Here is an 18,870-nt window from a genome sequence, read left to right as displayed (position 1 = left end):
ATAACGAACAAAAGGACAAGCCGTGCAGAGGACAAATGAGGCAAGTGGCCAAAACATTATAAAATTTGAATCAAGACACATAACCCCGCTGAAAACCATCGAACCGTCGCAATATGTTACTACAGTTCTTTTACTCCAACTTTGAATTGTTTTAACTGATAAAGGACAGTTATGAGAATCTGAGTGATCTCAGATCTCCTGTAAAAGTTAAAAGTGCAATGTTAGTCGCGAACTTTGTGTGCCCAGATTTTGATATTCAAAATTCTTCCAGTAAAGCATTGAAAATAAAATGTTATGGTCATTGATTGACAGGACCGTAGCTTAATTTACACGCCTACGCACGACTGTTGTCCTCCAATGAAGGCGAGAACGATGTTGGTATGAAATATATAGTAAGTACTGGGTATTGCTAACGACACAAACAATTTAAAGAATGGTACTGGTAAAAATGGCTCTTATTAGTGTGCAACAGGAAATTTCTCCCTCCCATTTAAATCCTCACATGGGAAGGAAAGTTATGTAGAAATTACACTAACTGGTGTTAATTTTATAGGAAAGATTCCACACGGGGGTTAAGTTTTCCATAGGAATCATAATGAAAAAAAAAAACCTTCAAATTCATTAATACAGTGCGCGAAGCGGAGGTAATACAATGTCACAGGGATTTTAAAATATACAGGTACTGTAACCTTAATGCACTAGCATAAATATAAGTTTTTTTTAAATTTTATTCGTTCTAAGGATATTCCTCCACATTGTACATGACAATGCGTATTCACATACGTCAGATATTGTAGATAAAATGAAATGTTACTGTGCCTGAACATCCCGCCTATTCTCCAGATCTAGCTCAATGTTACTATACTGTATTTCCTTGACTGAAAAGGTTTTTGTCAGGGCGCAGATATAAGCCCTGGGTTCAGCTATATTTTAGGGTCTTAATAGTTTACCTCTTGAAGATTATCAAAATTGTTTTAAATTGTGGCTGTAATTGTATATAACGTAAAAAAGGAGTGTATTTTGAGGGTAGAAGTTGTCGCAAACCGTTTGTTTAAGATGAGTTATAAAGGAGGGGGCATAAGTTTTGGAATAATCCTCGTTGTCGTAATGCAACCTCATTGTCGTCATGCAACTGAATAGTTTTCTACAATCTAAAATATTTTAGCAATAACAGTTTTATAACACCCTTACAAAATGTACAGAAACTAAAGATATTTCATTCGTAATTGGTGCACAGACATAAGTTTTCTTTAAGACACGCGACACTGAAAACTCTTAATGGGAAAGAAACATTATGCTGGCTTTACCATTATGAAGAATCTTTTATTGCATGCTTTTCAGTAAATTAAAGGATATCTTGTATTTTCACAGTGCAAAATATATTTGGTAAGAAACTATAAAACGCTTAAATTTAATTTTAACATGAAATAAAAAGAAAATTTGTTTTTAACATGTAAGATTAAGATATGTTTCACTCATGAACACCATATCTCACTTTTTCACTCGTGGCTATGTCACTCGTGAAAATATTACATTTGGTGTTCACTGAAACAAAGAAATGTTCTCTATGTTTTATATTAATTCTTCTATTTCTGGTTAACCATCCCAAATTAACATCTATTTATCAAATGCAGCGTAATATATGCAATTATGTTAAAATCTGCGCGCTGCCTTAAATACAAAATGAGAGAAAACAACGGAGAGAAATGTAATCATTTTATCGAAAAGTTAACATTCGCCATTTCATTAAATTCCCGATAAACGTCTGGAATAAAATTATTCCAAAATACGCAAATTTTGTCAAATATATGTGTGGTCAATACGCGTAAGTATAATAAATGAAATCATTTTATGGAAAAGTTAATTTTCGTCATTTGATAAATGTTAAAGTTTAAATATTGTAGATTTAAAATGAACATTTACAAAACGCACAATTACATTTACATAGAATTGTCAAACAATATCCCACGAGAAATTGTGGTACTTAAACATAAAGTGGTTTCACATAGAATAGCATGTAAAGGAAAATGTTTGAAATTCCTAAGTTATACGAAAACAACTTAACATTAATTCCAATACTACTAGATATAAATCTACTTTTAGATAAATCGTGAAGAACAAAGTCACTGGCAATATTTAACCTAGGATAAATGAAAATCAGTAAATTTCTACATGTAATTTGTTCAGTCGTTTGAATGCCTTTGTCTCTTTGACAGCGCATTTAAGTAATTTCCAAAAGCGAATTTAAATTTATGTCTTATTTTATTTCAGTCTTACATAAAGCAATTAGAAAAATACTAGTATATCACTAGATTATATTTTTAAAATTATCATTGATCAATAAATCCATAGAAAAGATCCATCATCATTAAATTTGTTAAAAGAAGACGGAATGGTTTTGCTGTTTCTGTAAGACACTGCCAGTATGAGAGTTTTTTTGTGTCTGGTTTTCTACTTTAACTAGATGATTGATGGTAGTGATCATAATGATATTCCCTGGAATAATCATCCAGGAAGGAGAACAGGTATAAAGAGTAAATAGATATACTTTATTACCACCATTCAAGGACAATTGAAAAGTACAAGTTTACTGGAACTATCAAGATTTATCCATAGACGTTATCGCTATACTGCAGACAGAATGTTATATAAGAATGAGAAAAAATCACAAAAAAATAAAAAGGAATGTCTTTAATCATTCGTAAACACAAAACACGATCTTACTAAGAGCAGAACTTGTATTAAAGGAGATCAGAATTTCTACTAGTTAAAGTTCTCTTCCGTTGACGCTATATCATCAAAAGCGGCATAAGTGAAAACAGAAAAGAAACCCGATATCGTGAAAATTAGCTTTTAATTAGTATTGATTAGCATTTCTTTCTTGCAAATTTGAAAAACTTTATGGTCGGAATGTTCGTTTAATCTGCTAAAACGAGACACGTTAGACGTACAACACTAATTATCTCAAAGGTGTTTAAATTTTGAAGTGATTCAACACTCGTATACAGATCGTGTTTCATCTGTAATAGAATGTGCTCGAAAAAATCACAAAAAAATAAAAAGGAATGTCTTTAATCATTCGTAAACACAAAACACGATCTTACTAAGAACAGAACTTGTATTAAAGGAGATCAGAATTTCTACCAGTTAAAGTTTTCTTCCGTTGACGCTATATCATCAAAAGCGGCATAAGTGAAAACAGAAAAGAAACCCGATATCGTAAAAATTAGCTTTTAATTAGTATTGATTAGCATTTCTTTGTTGCAAATTTGAAAAACTTTATGGTCGGAATGTTCGTTAAATCTTCTAAAACGAGACACGTTAGACGTACAACACTAATTATCTCACAGGTGTTTAAATTTTGAAGTGATTCAACACTCGTATACAGATCGTGTTTCATCTGTAATAGAATCTGCTCGAAAAATGTCAATATTGCTTCTGTTGTGAATATTAAACACATTATATTCTCTATTGTAGGTCTATTTTATCAACACAAAAATATCCTTCTTTAGAAAAAAAAATAAATAAAATCACTGTGCTATCGAGCTGAACTCTCTTTGTATTGATTATTAGAAATAAAATGATTAAACGTCGTAATGTTTACATATTTTATCATGTTTTTGTGGAATTTCATTCAATCAGTACATTCCAAGTATATAAACTAGGATGACAGGGCTTATAAGTGTCTGAGGAAATAGGAAAATACAGAATGTTCTGTTTGCTATTTCGTGGCGTTTACTACATGCGCTGAAGTACAGACGGTGACATTTTGTGACGTGTGTCATTTTTACCTGGCTGTGCATCCCTAGGTTTCCTCGTCTTTAGAGGCCTTTAGTAGAAATATGACTTATCTAAATAACCGGGAAAATATGCAGGGACTTTGTATGTTTGAGACAGAGCTATTAAAAATGCATTCAGAAAGATTAGGCCTGCAAAGGGTATATCTAAAGACGATAAACAAAACAGAAAATAATTGAAAACCAAAGAACCGGCAATTTGTACTACGTTAGTGCATTTAAGCGCAGTTTGGAACATTTAGCATCATGATTATAGTTCAAACATCCATTTTTATCCAATGACAAGCGAAGGATTTTCAAAAAAGTAACCAACTTATATTCATATTATTTCATAACTGAAAAATTTGGTCCACTTAATCATGAAGTGGTACCAAATAAATTCATTTTTACAGCCTACTATGGATTTCCCACATTCAGGGAGGCGGAGCAACTGCCAAAACAGAGACTTGCATACAAGAAATGATGTGTCTATATAAATATAAATATCATATTGTGTTGTATTTCTTCTTCTTTATGATACAAGCTGTACTTTCATAGTTCATTATTTACCTTTCTGCACATTTCACTCTTTGTATTAACTCCACGATTTTGATACAGCAGCAATAATTGTTGCTATTCATATATATCCAAATTCTATTGTTCATTAAATTCAAATGTAAACCGACTCGTCTAAAAATAAACCAGGGTGCATAAAGTTAAAATGTAATATTGTGTTCTACTAGCTACTCGATAAGTGAGTCGTCTACTATGTATTTATAATTACATCCGCATGATTTTGTGTACAGGGAAATTCAAATTCAAATCTTAAACATTTTTCTCAAAGTCACCTTTGCAAAATAAAAAAGAAACAGATTTTTAATAAGATATATTAACAAAGTCAATAAATGATCTATAACCTATACATAGAGAAATAGGTCAGAAATCGATAAAAATAGAAGGTGTTTCATATCTTTTATTACTTGATGTTACAGCACTTTCAGGACCAGTACTCATCAAAGTTTTAATGGTGGTATTTAAATAAAGACATTAAAATGCTTAATAAACGTTTCTCTAAAAAGTAATGTTAAATAATGTTATTTCGAATGAATTGAAATGCTGTAAGGTACAAACACCACTACAAAGTTTTAAGTTGAATATGTAAGGTTTTAAGTCTGACGCAATCTTTAAGTAGGTTTTCGGATAGCACAGAAGATGACTAAGCAAAACAGTAGCATACTCGGTTTGAGTCCTCTAGCACAAGCATAAACATAATTCTATTAATATACAGATAAATAGTTTCAAAGGTCTAGAAAATATAAGAAAACTAAGTGTAGCATTTTACACGTTGATGAATACAGGTTATAAACTTCTGAATAGGAAGAATATGAGCCTTGAAAGATTTTCGCTCGAAAATTCAGTATTGAAGCTAAACTAGTATTATATAGTCTGTATAATTGTGATAATATATATGTTTGTATTAACAGCGTGAAATAAATTCTTTCGTATGCGTTTGCATGCTTGGCTTGTTAAGTAATTGAACGAAACTGCATGCGGGTTATATAAAAGTCCCAGGTAATCTTGAGATATATAAAACATATTAGCCTTCGTCTAGTGTATACGTTTCATTCAATTTAATACAGGATAGCAAATGACTAATCAGACACTCACAAAAATAAACAGACATATAAACACCCTCTCCGGATGCATCAACACATACACTTTATAAGAGAAATATCCTTTAAAAATACGACCATACGAGAAGTGACACCAGAATGAAATCTTCGTAAGCTATCAATTGTCACGCCAGAAGTATATAATCAAATTAATATTTTTTACAAATGTTTCTGCCTAAGGTAATGTTTAGAAAATCAGGTACCAAACGCTTTGAATTCAAATGTTGTTTGAGGCGAAGAAATCGCAAGTTTGTTAAAAACAAAGTCCTGTCAGAGGTAGGATTTATCTCGAACTTAAGTACAAACAGTAAGTAAAACTACCTTAAAACAAACACGAAGTAGAATAAATAACCCCGTGATCAGTGAGAGGCAAGCAGTGTTAGGTAAAATCATCTCACATCGGTCTTTTATTTCGGATTTTCTGCCCCGTAAGTGAGAAAATAGAAAAAGTAGAAACTCCACAGGACGCTCAACACGACAAAAAATGAAAATGTTGCAGGTTCGGTTTGATTGCGCTATCGTTCAAGGACACAGTACATATACAATTTGTTTATACTGACTACATGTGATACGTTGGAGAAAAAGAATGTACAATTCCCTAAATCACAAATAGATAACATTCCTCCTGATGCTTACTTTACGTTTGGCTCCATCCGAAGATCAACTAGAAGCACACCTCGCACAAAACAAAACAATAACAGACTCAGTTTGAATGTGACTGTTCATGAGAGATACTGAAATTTGCCACACCCCTTAAATTTCCTTAAGGATAAGAATAAAGTGAGTCCTGCTTAAACCCCACTTTCTGTACAACATTATATAAACAGACCTATACATTTTTTATTCATATCACAGCGTAGAACAGTATTTCATCCTAGGGTCAATTAAATACTTTTATATATGTATATGTTTATATTTCTTGTTTTATCTTTGTTTTACATTCGTAAGTTTTGTTCATATGAACATGAACAAGTTTATGTTGAATGTGTAATTGTTTGTATTGTTTGAAATATATTCTTTGAAGCACTTTTGAACGTGTACATGTACGTGAAAAGAGTGCTAAATAAGTGTGGTATAATAAAAGAAATAATAATAATTTTCTCTTTATATAAAGCAAGATAGTAATTACGTACTTACGAGTATACAGTGTGCAGCCTATGTGCAATTATAGTGGTGAAAGCAATGAATATATTTGTATATTCCGTGCTAAAAGTACTTCATATAAAATGCTGTTGTGTAAGTACGTACTTCATATACCTGTACTCAATTTTGGACGAGTGTTACCAGAACATTACCCTCTGTAATTAGAGAACCACAATCTTAAACATAATTCATATGCTGACACAAATGATACAGTTAAACAGGAAATTAGTCTCTACCTTAATCTATAATATACCTACACCTATGTTTATCAATCGTATGTCACTTTTGATATTCTGACACGATGTGTATTCGACGTTTACAAAATTTAACGATGAAAATACAACATTTCAAACACAATAATCAACAGATCAAAACGAAATAAAAATGTTTTTCTATCAACGTGAGGTACAATTTATTTATCTATGTTATTTGTTTTTCTTTTTGTTTGATTTAACGTCACTCCGACAAAATTAAAGGATACATGATGATATTCCAGCTTTGAAGGTGAAGACCCAAGGTGCCCCTCAGAGACTATATCAGATACGAGCGGGCACTTAGTTATGGACATCAATATTTCGAAAGCCAGTTGGATTGGAAGTCTTCCTGAAATGTTAGATTTCTAAACCACAAGGGGTGTTTGGGCCCGATTATCTTTACGCGGTTGAAAATATCGCTTTACAAGTAGAATAATTACTACACAAACTCATGAATTCTTGTCAGCTTCGTTGCAAAAGGATGATAAGGAAAACTGTTCTTTATACTCGTTTTAAAATGGTTTACTTGTTCATTAGAATTCTATATACATTTGTACTAGACTTAAGAAGAAAACATTCACAAATATATTTTCATTCCAGTTCACAATAATTCTGTGACTTTCATGACCGTTTTGATTCTTGAGATGCACCAATCCTTTGTATTTATACAAGATGGCTTTCAAACTTACATATCAAACGTCCACACCAGTTAGCATTTTTAAATTTATGAAACTTGTATAACATAAAGATTTCTTTCAAACTTGTTAGCATTTCAATCAAACTTGCATTACAGTTAGCATTTCTATCAAACGTACATAACAGTTAGAATTTTTATTAAACTTGCATAACAATTAGTATTTCTATCAAACTTGCATGTCAGCATTTCTATACACTACGTAACCAAGTACGCCAATTCAGTTCCACATTATTCTGGTAACATTGTACAACCTGAAATACTTTCATTTATATCTTGGTTTTCCGCTTTTTATTACTTATGAAAAGCTAAATTGTGAATAATAAAGACAAGAAATGCTGATTACTCTTATTTTTACGAAGACGCTCAGTTTTGTTTTGTTTTCTTAACCGTCACCATAGGTTTCCGTATTTGTATAATATATTATCTTTTTTGTCACTAGACATCCTGTTTATGAACACTATTGTACCCTTCATCAAGTCATTCTCAAGAAGCTCATTTTTTTTATTTTATACAGAAATATATGAACACCTGTTAAAGAACTTTTATACATTTGCTACTGATTCAGTGAATTCTATTATTGATGAGCTCTGAATAGTAAGTGCGTTTATGTCTATTATAATAATTAGGCGTTCGGTTATATTTCAAATACAATATTAGTTGTTCCAAGTGTCATTATTTGCGAATAAACGTACTGAGAATGCGATATTAATATAAGATTGTAAAACATACGTTTATCAATTAAAACAGCATGCCCCATGACGTCACCGTTGAAACAGCGGCATGGACGACTTGACACAGTAAATGTATTCAATTATGAAATACCGTTACGTTAATTTGACATTTTTTACGTTTTCGTTTAATACGGTGGTCATTTTACACATTCACACTCTAAACATTGTCCGCATATTTGACAACCTACATGCGGGCAAACTCCATCTACTTCTATTTCAAACATTGCCATTCAATTCTACACTAGACTTCAGCTAATGTATTAAAAAGCGCAATTACTAACCTTCACTCCATAATTTATATATCAAGGAGACATCAAATAGCATTCTCAACGAATGATTCGCAAAAACCAAAGAATTGTAGGGTATGTGGTCATGACAAAGCACAAATATTTCACTCCTGAGTCAGCATCAGGTAAGTAGAAAGAAAGTAGTTTCTTTGTCAGATTGAACTAGTTAAGAACTTGAGATATTTTTTCTTGAACTGACTAATATTTTCGAAAGAACCGTTCTTGAGCTCCATTAATTTGTGTAAATTGGCACTAAGATTACGCAATATTTTTATAACAACATTAAATTGGAAAATTGTTTATTTTGCCGAAAACCTGTAAATACCTGAAGAAAGTTGCCAGTCTTATTATCGGCGATTTTCAACCTTTTGGTCGAAGAAAACTAAAGGTGTACCTCCAGGCATTATGTTTAGATCTGGGCGGGAACATAAACAAGAATATCGACCTTCCGTAAAGCCAGCTGGATGTCTTCGTCCTGAGCTTTATTTCAACTGCTCTTATTCATCTAATTGCTACAAATGCTACCAAGTAACCAAGTAACTGATTCACAATTATCGTCGCAAAACAAAGGGAACAGATATTGAATAACTTGTTTGTATCACTGTCAGTAATTTCTGTTTGTAGATACAAGCTATCCTAAGTAATTTCGAAACGAACTTAAGTTGAAAGCGAGTTCTTATGTTGATCAGTTGTTAACATAAACATGGCTTTCAGAATTTAAAATCAATTTCAAGAACATGTTTATGCACTTTGACATTATCAATGTGTAACTTGCAGACTAATTTTAGACAAAAAGTTGCATTTAAGTTAAAGTAAGCAATCAGAAAGTCTTTACATAATATACAACAATTTAACTGATAACTTCAGACAAAACATCGCTTCTAATATATCTGAAAGATAACAGTTATTAAAGGAAGGTAATATACTGATTATGAAACAATAAAAACTGGCTCAGAATGTGAAATAAGTACATCTACAAATTTGTAAAACTTGTCTTCAAGTTGGAACAATTTGCTGTTTTATTTCGCTAAACTTAATATTATCTGTAGATAAACTGACAGTAACACTTGAATGTCTCGTTTGCCTAGACGTCTGTGTTTTCTCAAACCACGTGGTAAAATGTCTAACTAATCAATTTCATTGTTGTATCTTGGTTCATAATTTGAAATGAATTTTAAGAATTCAAAACTGGTAATATTTGTCGATACTTTCTGTAAGAAGCGTTTGATATATGTCTAGTCCAAGTACTTCGGGTGTTTGATTATAAGGAGCTTTCTTTTCCAAGTCAAACTAATCACGTTTGCAAAACTCAGCACATGTTTAACTTTATTCATCCATCCACATGCTGTTCTGGCTAGAATCAAATGCCATACCTATACAAGGCTTATACGGTTATAGTCTTATCTGTGAAAAATCTCAGTTTATTTAGGGGGGAATCTAACCGTATCGCAATGTTGCATATGCAATGTATATAAATTAATGAACTATAAAAGGAAACCTCGGACAATACTATTTTGCCTGTCAAACTGTTTTATATCTTTATATCTTTTTGTGATACATAAAACAGCTTAACGACAACTGCAGATATATCCTGACAGTAACTGTTGACATCCACTTATACTGGATGTCGGTCATCTGTGCATATAATTCGTTGACTCATTCTACTACATTGCAGTTTGGGCTAGGTTTCCTAATTAAGTAAATCCATTCAAGATCAGAAATGAAATATTTAGCACACTAATGTATCATATTGTCTTGATAACAAGATCTGTTTTATTTTGTCAAAGAACAAAGCTCAAGAGAACCGTTCAATTTTGTATTAGCTATTCATTATTCCTCCCTCGCAAATCGCTCATTTCACAAATACATGAGAAGATCAACGTTTTCTTTCCGTGTTGGCATTTTAGCTGTGCCTTCGTGATCAAAATTCATATCAAAATTCTGCCGAATATAATTTTATAATAGAATTTTCGTTTAGCCATAGAAAGGGGTGTAAGGGATTCTTGCAAATTTCATTACCTCTTGTAAACATGCCATCATTTGGCTTGCTTGAGTTGTATGTTTTCAATGGATCTTTTTATAGGCTTGATTAATAAAACATAAACACTGGAAAGCTTTCATGAAACACCAGGATTATATACTTTCCTGTTGTTGTTTTTTCGAGTTACAAATTTCGTATTACATTTTGTCTTCTTTATTTCGAGTAATAAAATTCATATAACAGCTCAATATTTTTGTTTTTAATTTTCTATTGTTAATCTACATTTTGTACTTTTCTGATCCCAAATAAAGCTGTGATTTCGATATTTGTTTTATGTTAAATTGTTTGCAAATATTTCAGGAATTCAGAAAATTTTGAGACTAACGCGCTTGAGTAGCATCTGTGACAGGTACAAGCCCGATTATTCCATGGACTTCTAGTGGGTTCAATAACCATGTAACACAATTGGCTCCGTACAAGTGTATTTATACAACACATTCGTATACACTGGTGCTTTTTTATCGTAAGCATTGAGGCCCCAGGTAAGAAGGAAATCAGGCCCTACATGAAGATGCATACGTTGTTCTCTGAAAATACCAACCAAGCAGATTCTGTAAGAATATGAACCTGCTTTTGATAATCTTTTCCTATCTAAAGCCACTGTTGATAGGTGAATAAGGGTACCTAATAAGGAGGAATCTAGAGTCAAAGATCTACCTCCTGTAGGGCGCCCTGAAACGTCAACATCCTCTCATAACATTGCTGCTATTTTAACGGAAGACTCGATATATACAGTTTCAACATTATCTGCATTAATGGTCATTTCAACAGGAATCGTTCATAAAGTTCTCACTAATCACTTGGAATTATCGAAGGTGTATGGTTAACGGGGCATCTGCCTTATTCAAGTAACAAAAAACAACAAAATTATTAAATGTTCTGAAAAGAGGGGAAAGCTTAATACTTAAAAAAACAAAAGTGACAGTATATTCAGAATTTCATTGTTTCTCATAGAAAATTGTTTAAATATCATACCGGTAACTTCTCTCATTGTGTCTTACAGAATGTATCATTTATCACGACAACATTCTTTGTGCTTTTTGGCGACTGTAGAAAGTCTCCCAATACTTTGACCCAGGGTCATTATACTGTTGGATTGGATCACGGAGTCTATTCAATGCTGATAATTAGTAAGTGTTTCGATTAAGATCGGGTGTGAGAAGGGGTGTTTGACATTTCGTTACCTCTCATGAACAGACCCAGTCAAACCAAGTCGGCTGTTTTTTTTTTTTTATTTTTTTTTTTTTTTTTTTTTGCTTTATTACGTTGTATGCTTCCTAGAGAAATATATATTTTATATATTAAAAGGATATAAAGGTTTTGACGCCCTTAACTCGCTTACAATGTAGATTTGCTTGCATGTCAGAAAGACATAAAGATTGTTTAAGGAAGATTGGTAGTTCTACATATGCGTCTGTCCGTGCCTTAAATGATGCCAGCATAGGCACATTGTGTCTTCTATGGAGAGTCGTCATTATGATTAAAGTTTCGTCGAATTGAGTTTACACTCCTTCCCCACATCGCAAACAAAATGTTACTCGATAATACTCGTTTTATCAGGAATAAATTTGCATATATAAATTGCGTGATAATTCGTCCGTAATATAAGTTCAAACTTCAACTTTATGTCAAGAAAGAGAAAACTAAAAATAATACTTCAGAATCTATAACTATAAAAACACGAGGTTGACCCGCATCATGCTCCTCTTATAAGACATATGGTGCAACGTTAATAACTAAAAGACATTAACCCAGTGCCTGAAAAGAAAACCGATTATAAAATTAGGATCGCAGCGCTTTATCGCGAATCACAGCAAGTCACCATCAAACAGTTTGCTCATTTTAGAAACGTAAGAGCAAAAAAATATATATTCAATTTGTATTATTATTATCTCACCGGAATTTAGAGAACGACTGTGTTTGTTGCATATCTTCGAGCTGAAATCACTTAGAATTCAATTCAATTCAATTCAATTCAAATTTATTCAGGCGTAAGATCATAAAACATTATATAAAACTAATGCAATAAAAAACATGTATACAATAGCTAATATAGATTAAAATGAGTTGATTATAATGTTATAAACATCCTTAAATAGATGTGCTAAGTAATACATGAAGGATTACGTCAATTATACTTTATGATTTATTAAATAGAATAAAGATGTGATCTTAATACCTGGGATGACCCATTAAAGTAAAATCAATCACTTATTTCCAATGAGGTCAATTGAATTGAATTGAATTGAATTGAATTGTATTCTAGCGGATCTCACGTATTGGAAAGGCAACTGTTACACACACAGTACTGAATTTGATTATATCCCTTAATGCAAACTATTTCTAAGTATTCAATGTATCCTCGAGATCCAGTTAACTTTCAGAGAGAGAAAATATAGCTTCTCTGGTCCCAATCAGTTAAAAAGACTAAAATGCCACTACTGATTTGTGAGGCATGAAAACAGAGATTTGAGTATATATATGCAAATGTTGAACTAGTACAAATGTGTAGTACAATTCGGGCTCATATATAAAGCAGTATCGAAACTAATCTTATTAGGTTAGTGCACTTGCTGTGGCATGTGCGTGTTCGTTTTTACTGTTAGGCTCTTTGGTGTAATAAGTATATTGTGGTGGTGATTTAGTTCGTATGAATTCTCTCTACTACATATATATATATACATATATATATATATATATATATATATATATATATATATATATAAAAGTTCAATTTGTAAGGAATAAACAGCAGCAGACTTCTGTGTTTTACAATTATTTTAATTCTTCACTGCAAGCGCTTTCAATACATATATCTTCAGGCAGTTTACATTTTGAAATAATGTACAATGACGTCACGTCATAACAAAAATTACGGGAAACGTCGTAAACAGACGTTGCGGCAAACTACAAGAAAAATATATTATACACTCAAGAATACCCTGTGTATGTATGCACACAAAACTTGAAACAGATATATTATACCATCTAAAAGGGAGTTAATAACTGTGCTAAAACATATTTATGCTCGATATATCAGTTTAACAAATAATATCAAGATGATTAATTAAAAAGTAATAATAGCTTAAAAATCAATTATGGATACAGTAAAGAGAAAGAATTGCTCAAATTACCCTCACGTTCTTTATGACAAAAGTGGTATATAACCAATGATAGATATAGCATCAAAAATTAAAGGGAGGTAATAAAATTTAAAGCTAGAACTGTATTAATAATAAATAAATTTTATTACCTCCCTTTAATTTTTGATGCTTATCTTTCATTGGTTATATACCACTTTTGTCATAAAGAACGTGAGGGTAATTTCAGCAATTCTTTCTCTTTACTGTATCCATAATTGATTTTTAAGCTATTATTACTTTTTAATTAATCATCTTGATATCATTTGTTAAACTGATATATCGAGCATAAATATGTTTTTAGCACAGTTATTAACTCCCTTTTAAATGGTATAATATATCTGTTTCAAGTTTTGTGTGCATACATACACAGGGTATTCTTGAGTGTATAATATATTTTTCTTGAAGTTTGCCGCAACGTCTGTTTACGACGTTTCCCGTAATTTTTGTTATGACGTGACGTCTTTGTACATTATTTAAAAATGTAAACTGCCTGAAGATATATGTATTGAAAGCGCTTGCAGTGAAGAATTAAAATAATTGTAAAACACAGAAGTCTGCTGCTGTTTATTTTACAAATTGAACTTTTATATATTTTATACCTGCACAAGGATTTTACTGACTTTTTTAATATATATATATATATATGCAAAAGTCTGTACCAGATCGAGTAAATTATAAAGAAAAAATAATATATATATTATAGAATTAACACAAATGTTAGCACAAAATAAATTCGAAATCAAAGCATATGCTTCCAAATAAATTTGATGAATTGTTTTGTTGTATAATTGCAACTTTTCATAAGATATTATTGTAGTGACCATTGCACAGTGAATTAGGTGATTATTCAAAACAATACCAGTGTCAGTTTTATTGGCAGTCAGCGATACGTTCGCGATACGTTCGCGTTTGGACATTTACGAAAAAAACTTACGGCAATGACAATCATATACATGAAAATAAGCATACATACAAATGACAAAGAAGGAGACAGAATAAGGTAATATGATCGGGAAAAAGTAAATATTTTAGACTATTGTTTTACGTAAAGATAATGCATCTTTATAAATCTTTGCATTAATATCCTTCCATCTTTGACTTTTTGTTGAAAATAATGCATTTTATTTTGCACAGATGGCCATAACATCGGCCAACGTATACGACTATATTATAAAATGATATTCTGACTCAACGGCAATATGACTGCAGAATTTACAGAGTCTGTTTTCCCTTTAACATTAATGTTTACTTCTGAAACGCTTAGACAAACACCCTAAACTTGTATTAACAGTTATTTTAATTCTGATTCTTCTATTTGTCCTTAATATTAATTTCAAATTATTAAAGGGCTTTTATTTTGCGCTTCTGCAGTCATGTACTCAGGATTCCCTATATACGTATGCTACAGAGGCTGCGTACACACATTTTGGAATACATTCCTAAAGACTTCGTACATTGATTTTGTAGTTTATTGATAGACAAATGTAGTTTTAGATGTAGGTATATGCGATGTGTTGATGAAATATCAAATATCAAGCGACATCTTTCGGAAACAGGCTATGTACAGACTGTGCCAAGAAAAGGTTACAATGTTATTCTAAAACATTTTTGTAAAGCATGTAGTGTTTACCTTAGTTCATTTGTTGACGGACGATTCGAATATCTGTGTTCCAATATTCCTGTCGAAGACAAACGAATAAAAATCAACCATATTCCGTTCCTTCATTGCTTCAATAGGACGACCGATTGTGTCCATCTGTTCTGTCTAGAAGAGAAACATAGACTTGTTAGAAATAACTAAACTTCTCCAAATCCAATTGCCCATTTTCAAACGTAGCATTAAGGAACTTGTCTTTTGTTTGTATATTTAGCTGATAGGCTCAACATATTTTCCGCAGCATTGCTCCCTAATTCGAGAACACGACTTAACATTTTTAGAGAAACTCCTTACTTGGCAGACATCTGATTACCTATTATCTCGGTTAAAACTAAGAACGTTCCGAACCAAAGAGTATATCTCTGTAATGTATTACAGTGCAATTCACAAATGTGAATTATATGTTATAAGATGAACACCTCTCGTATGACAAACAAAAGTCATGTATCTATGATCACATTAATCTAAGTATGGCATTAATGCGCCAGTTATTTGACAAGCTGGTCTCTTAACCTTACTTTCTACGAATTGCCAAAATTATGCTACACCAGTATCTAACAACAATCTCATTACTAGATATTCGAATATCCGAGATTGTTAACAATATAATTTATTCTACTTGTCCAACAAGTAGTAGTAACATTATTACATAAATAACTATACATGCGGTAAATAGGAAATTCGTTATTTTTCATCATTTTAAACCAGAACATAACATTAACATCTCTATCGTTACAAATAACTGACAAGGTCACGTGACTAAGTTTGCAATAAACGGCATAGATAAGAGTTTGCTTTGTACACCTAGTATGTGCCTATAAAAACTTTTACACCTAGTATGTACCTATAAAAACAAACGTTTAATTATTCTTTATACAATTATAAACACCCATATCTATATGTTAAAACAGGAACGGTCATAGAACCAAAGAAAGCTCATATGGTTCTAATAAGAAGGCCTCTATTATCAGAATATTTAAGAGAATATTAGATGCTTTGCCATGTAGTGCCTTAACATTATTTACCACATTACCAGTTTAAGTGCATCTAATTCCGAGACAAAATTATCAGTAAATAATTGTTTCAATTACAAATCATGATAAATGTTATGCTTCTGTTTTCCACATACGAAAACGGATTTTTAAGCCCAATTTAAACAGAATAATGATGTACGCATCTATTTGTGAGTACAGAGTGTTTGGTTCAATCGTGAACAGTAAAATATCATCTGCAAATAAGATCATGTACATAGATAAAAGCTCAAAACGCATCAAGATGAATTATTGTAGCAGCATTGTTATGTTGTTAAGGGTTTATCCTGTTTTAAACTGATCGTACTTATTAAGTAAACAAGTGTTTACTAGAATTCTCTTGTCTGCTTTTTTCCGTTAACTTTGTTTTCTCAAAACGCCTTGAAAACTTCAGATTCCAGAGAAAGTACAATTATGTAATGAAACATAATGCAAAATGAATTGAAAACATGCGATGTTTGACAATTATATGTCTCCATATATAAGTCGCCTGTCCATGGCTTGTGCATACACCTGTATACAGACTTTATAGTAAGTATGCATGCTGATTTTTGAACATTTATTGCCTAGTAACGCCTATACTATAGAGCCTGTGTTACACGTTATTCAAACTGTTTTTGTTGGAGTTTGAGATTTATCTTAACTTATCTTCTAAATACAGTAAATACAAAAATGTGATATATTTGTTTACCAGGCAGTATTTCTTCAACCAGTTTCTTTCTGGTACTTTTTTTTTGGGGGGGGGGGGGGGGGGGGGGGGCTTAACGTCGCTCCGACACATATATATGTCATAAGGCCACTTTGCAACTTTGGTGGTGGAGGAAGACCCCTGGCCCATGGTGTCCCTCCGTGCACTATTTCATCACGAGCGGGCACCTGAGTAGAACAACCGACCTTCCGTAAGCAAACTTGATATTTTCCTCACATGAAGACTTCAACGCCCGAGTGAGGCTCGACTCCAAATTGGTGAGAGGCAATTGATTTGAAATCAGCAATCTTAAACTCGCCCACGGAGGTCCCTTCTTTCTAGTACTTGTCATAACAGAATGGCAAATTAGTCATTAAAGACAATTGATTATTTTATATTTCTACAGTTCGTGGGCTGAGCGCGAAACTATTGTAACTGTATATAAATAAAGAACAAGATACAATAGTTTCGCGCTCAGCCCTCGAGTTGTTTCTAAGCAAATTTGTTTTGTCTTGAAAATGTCATAAGACACATTTGTGACTGATTGATTTAGAATAGATTTAAAGTTCGAGATTTATCCCAAAAATGCAAAACATTATAAAACATTCTAAAGACATTTTGCATATATCAATGGCACTTTGACAAATGTATGCATATTTGATTTTACAATTAAGAAAGAACAAACTTGATAACCTATAAATTTGTCGTTCTTATGAATATGTTGGTTGAGGCTTACAAATGAGCAAATCTTCGGGAAATTTCAGGAAATAAGTTTAAAGAAATTGAAACTGTAGATATAGTGTATAAATCTAAAATAAACTCAAATATATATGAGATAGGCGTGTTAAAGTGTTTTTACCTGGTAGTTTTACAGGCACTGATCACCCTTTTCACGAAATTTATTTCAATCCTGTATGCATGACCAACTTGCATTGGTGTATATAGTTTATTGTTTCTCTAATAGACATTAATTATCATCACAATAATAGCCTGAAATAATGCACATCATGATTCCTGGATAATTAGATCGGTCTACGACATCATTGAACAAATCTGTTGAGAATTGTCTCAATCTCGTTTTACAAATAAAGTATTTGTATTTCATTAGACCTTCCTCGCAAATCTTTTGATTACAAATTGAAAAGAATCCTAGACGGCTTTTATAATTCAGTTTTCTATCAGACAACGTTTTAAATTCAATCTTCATGTTTGCTTCGTTACTATACACTTATTCCTTAATGGGTTATGGTTAAGTTAATACACTGACTTTAATAGCCCGTTTGGATTTTTGAGACCACCTGGATACAAAAACGATTCCTTATTGACGTTAGACCGGCGTACACGTTAAAATGTTTCGAGCTTCTATTATATTTTGCCAGTTTCTCAACTTGTTTTTATGACTTTAACAAGCATCATATAAAATCATTGAATATGCTGCAAGACAGAAAAAGAATGTACCTGAAAGCAAACTCCTAAACACACATAAGTATGAAGAAAAGGTTTCAGTGATATGTTGTAGCAAGATATATATATATATAAAGTATTTATATATTTTACTAGACATCGTGTATGGTAAAGTAATAAGGTAATAAGAGTTAACTTAATTCGACGAGGAAACTAGTAAATGACTATGGACACAAGGTTTTAATCAGAAGTAAAGCAAATGAGACAGAGTGCGTCATTTATTCTCAGATTTATTATGTCTTGTTCATTGACAGGGGAAATATTTGAGCACATTTCAATGAAAGG

The sequence above is a fragment of the Mercenaria mercenaria genome, chromosome 11 (assembly GCF_021730395.1).
Source record: "Mercenaria mercenaria strain notata chromosome 11, MADL_Memer_1, whole genome shotgun sequence".
In the NCBI taxonomy this organism is placed as follows: Eukaryota; Metazoa; Mollusca; class Bivalvia; order Venerida; family Veneridae; genus Mercenaria; species Mercenaria mercenaria.
This window is presented reverse-complemented; position numbering follows the sequence as displayed.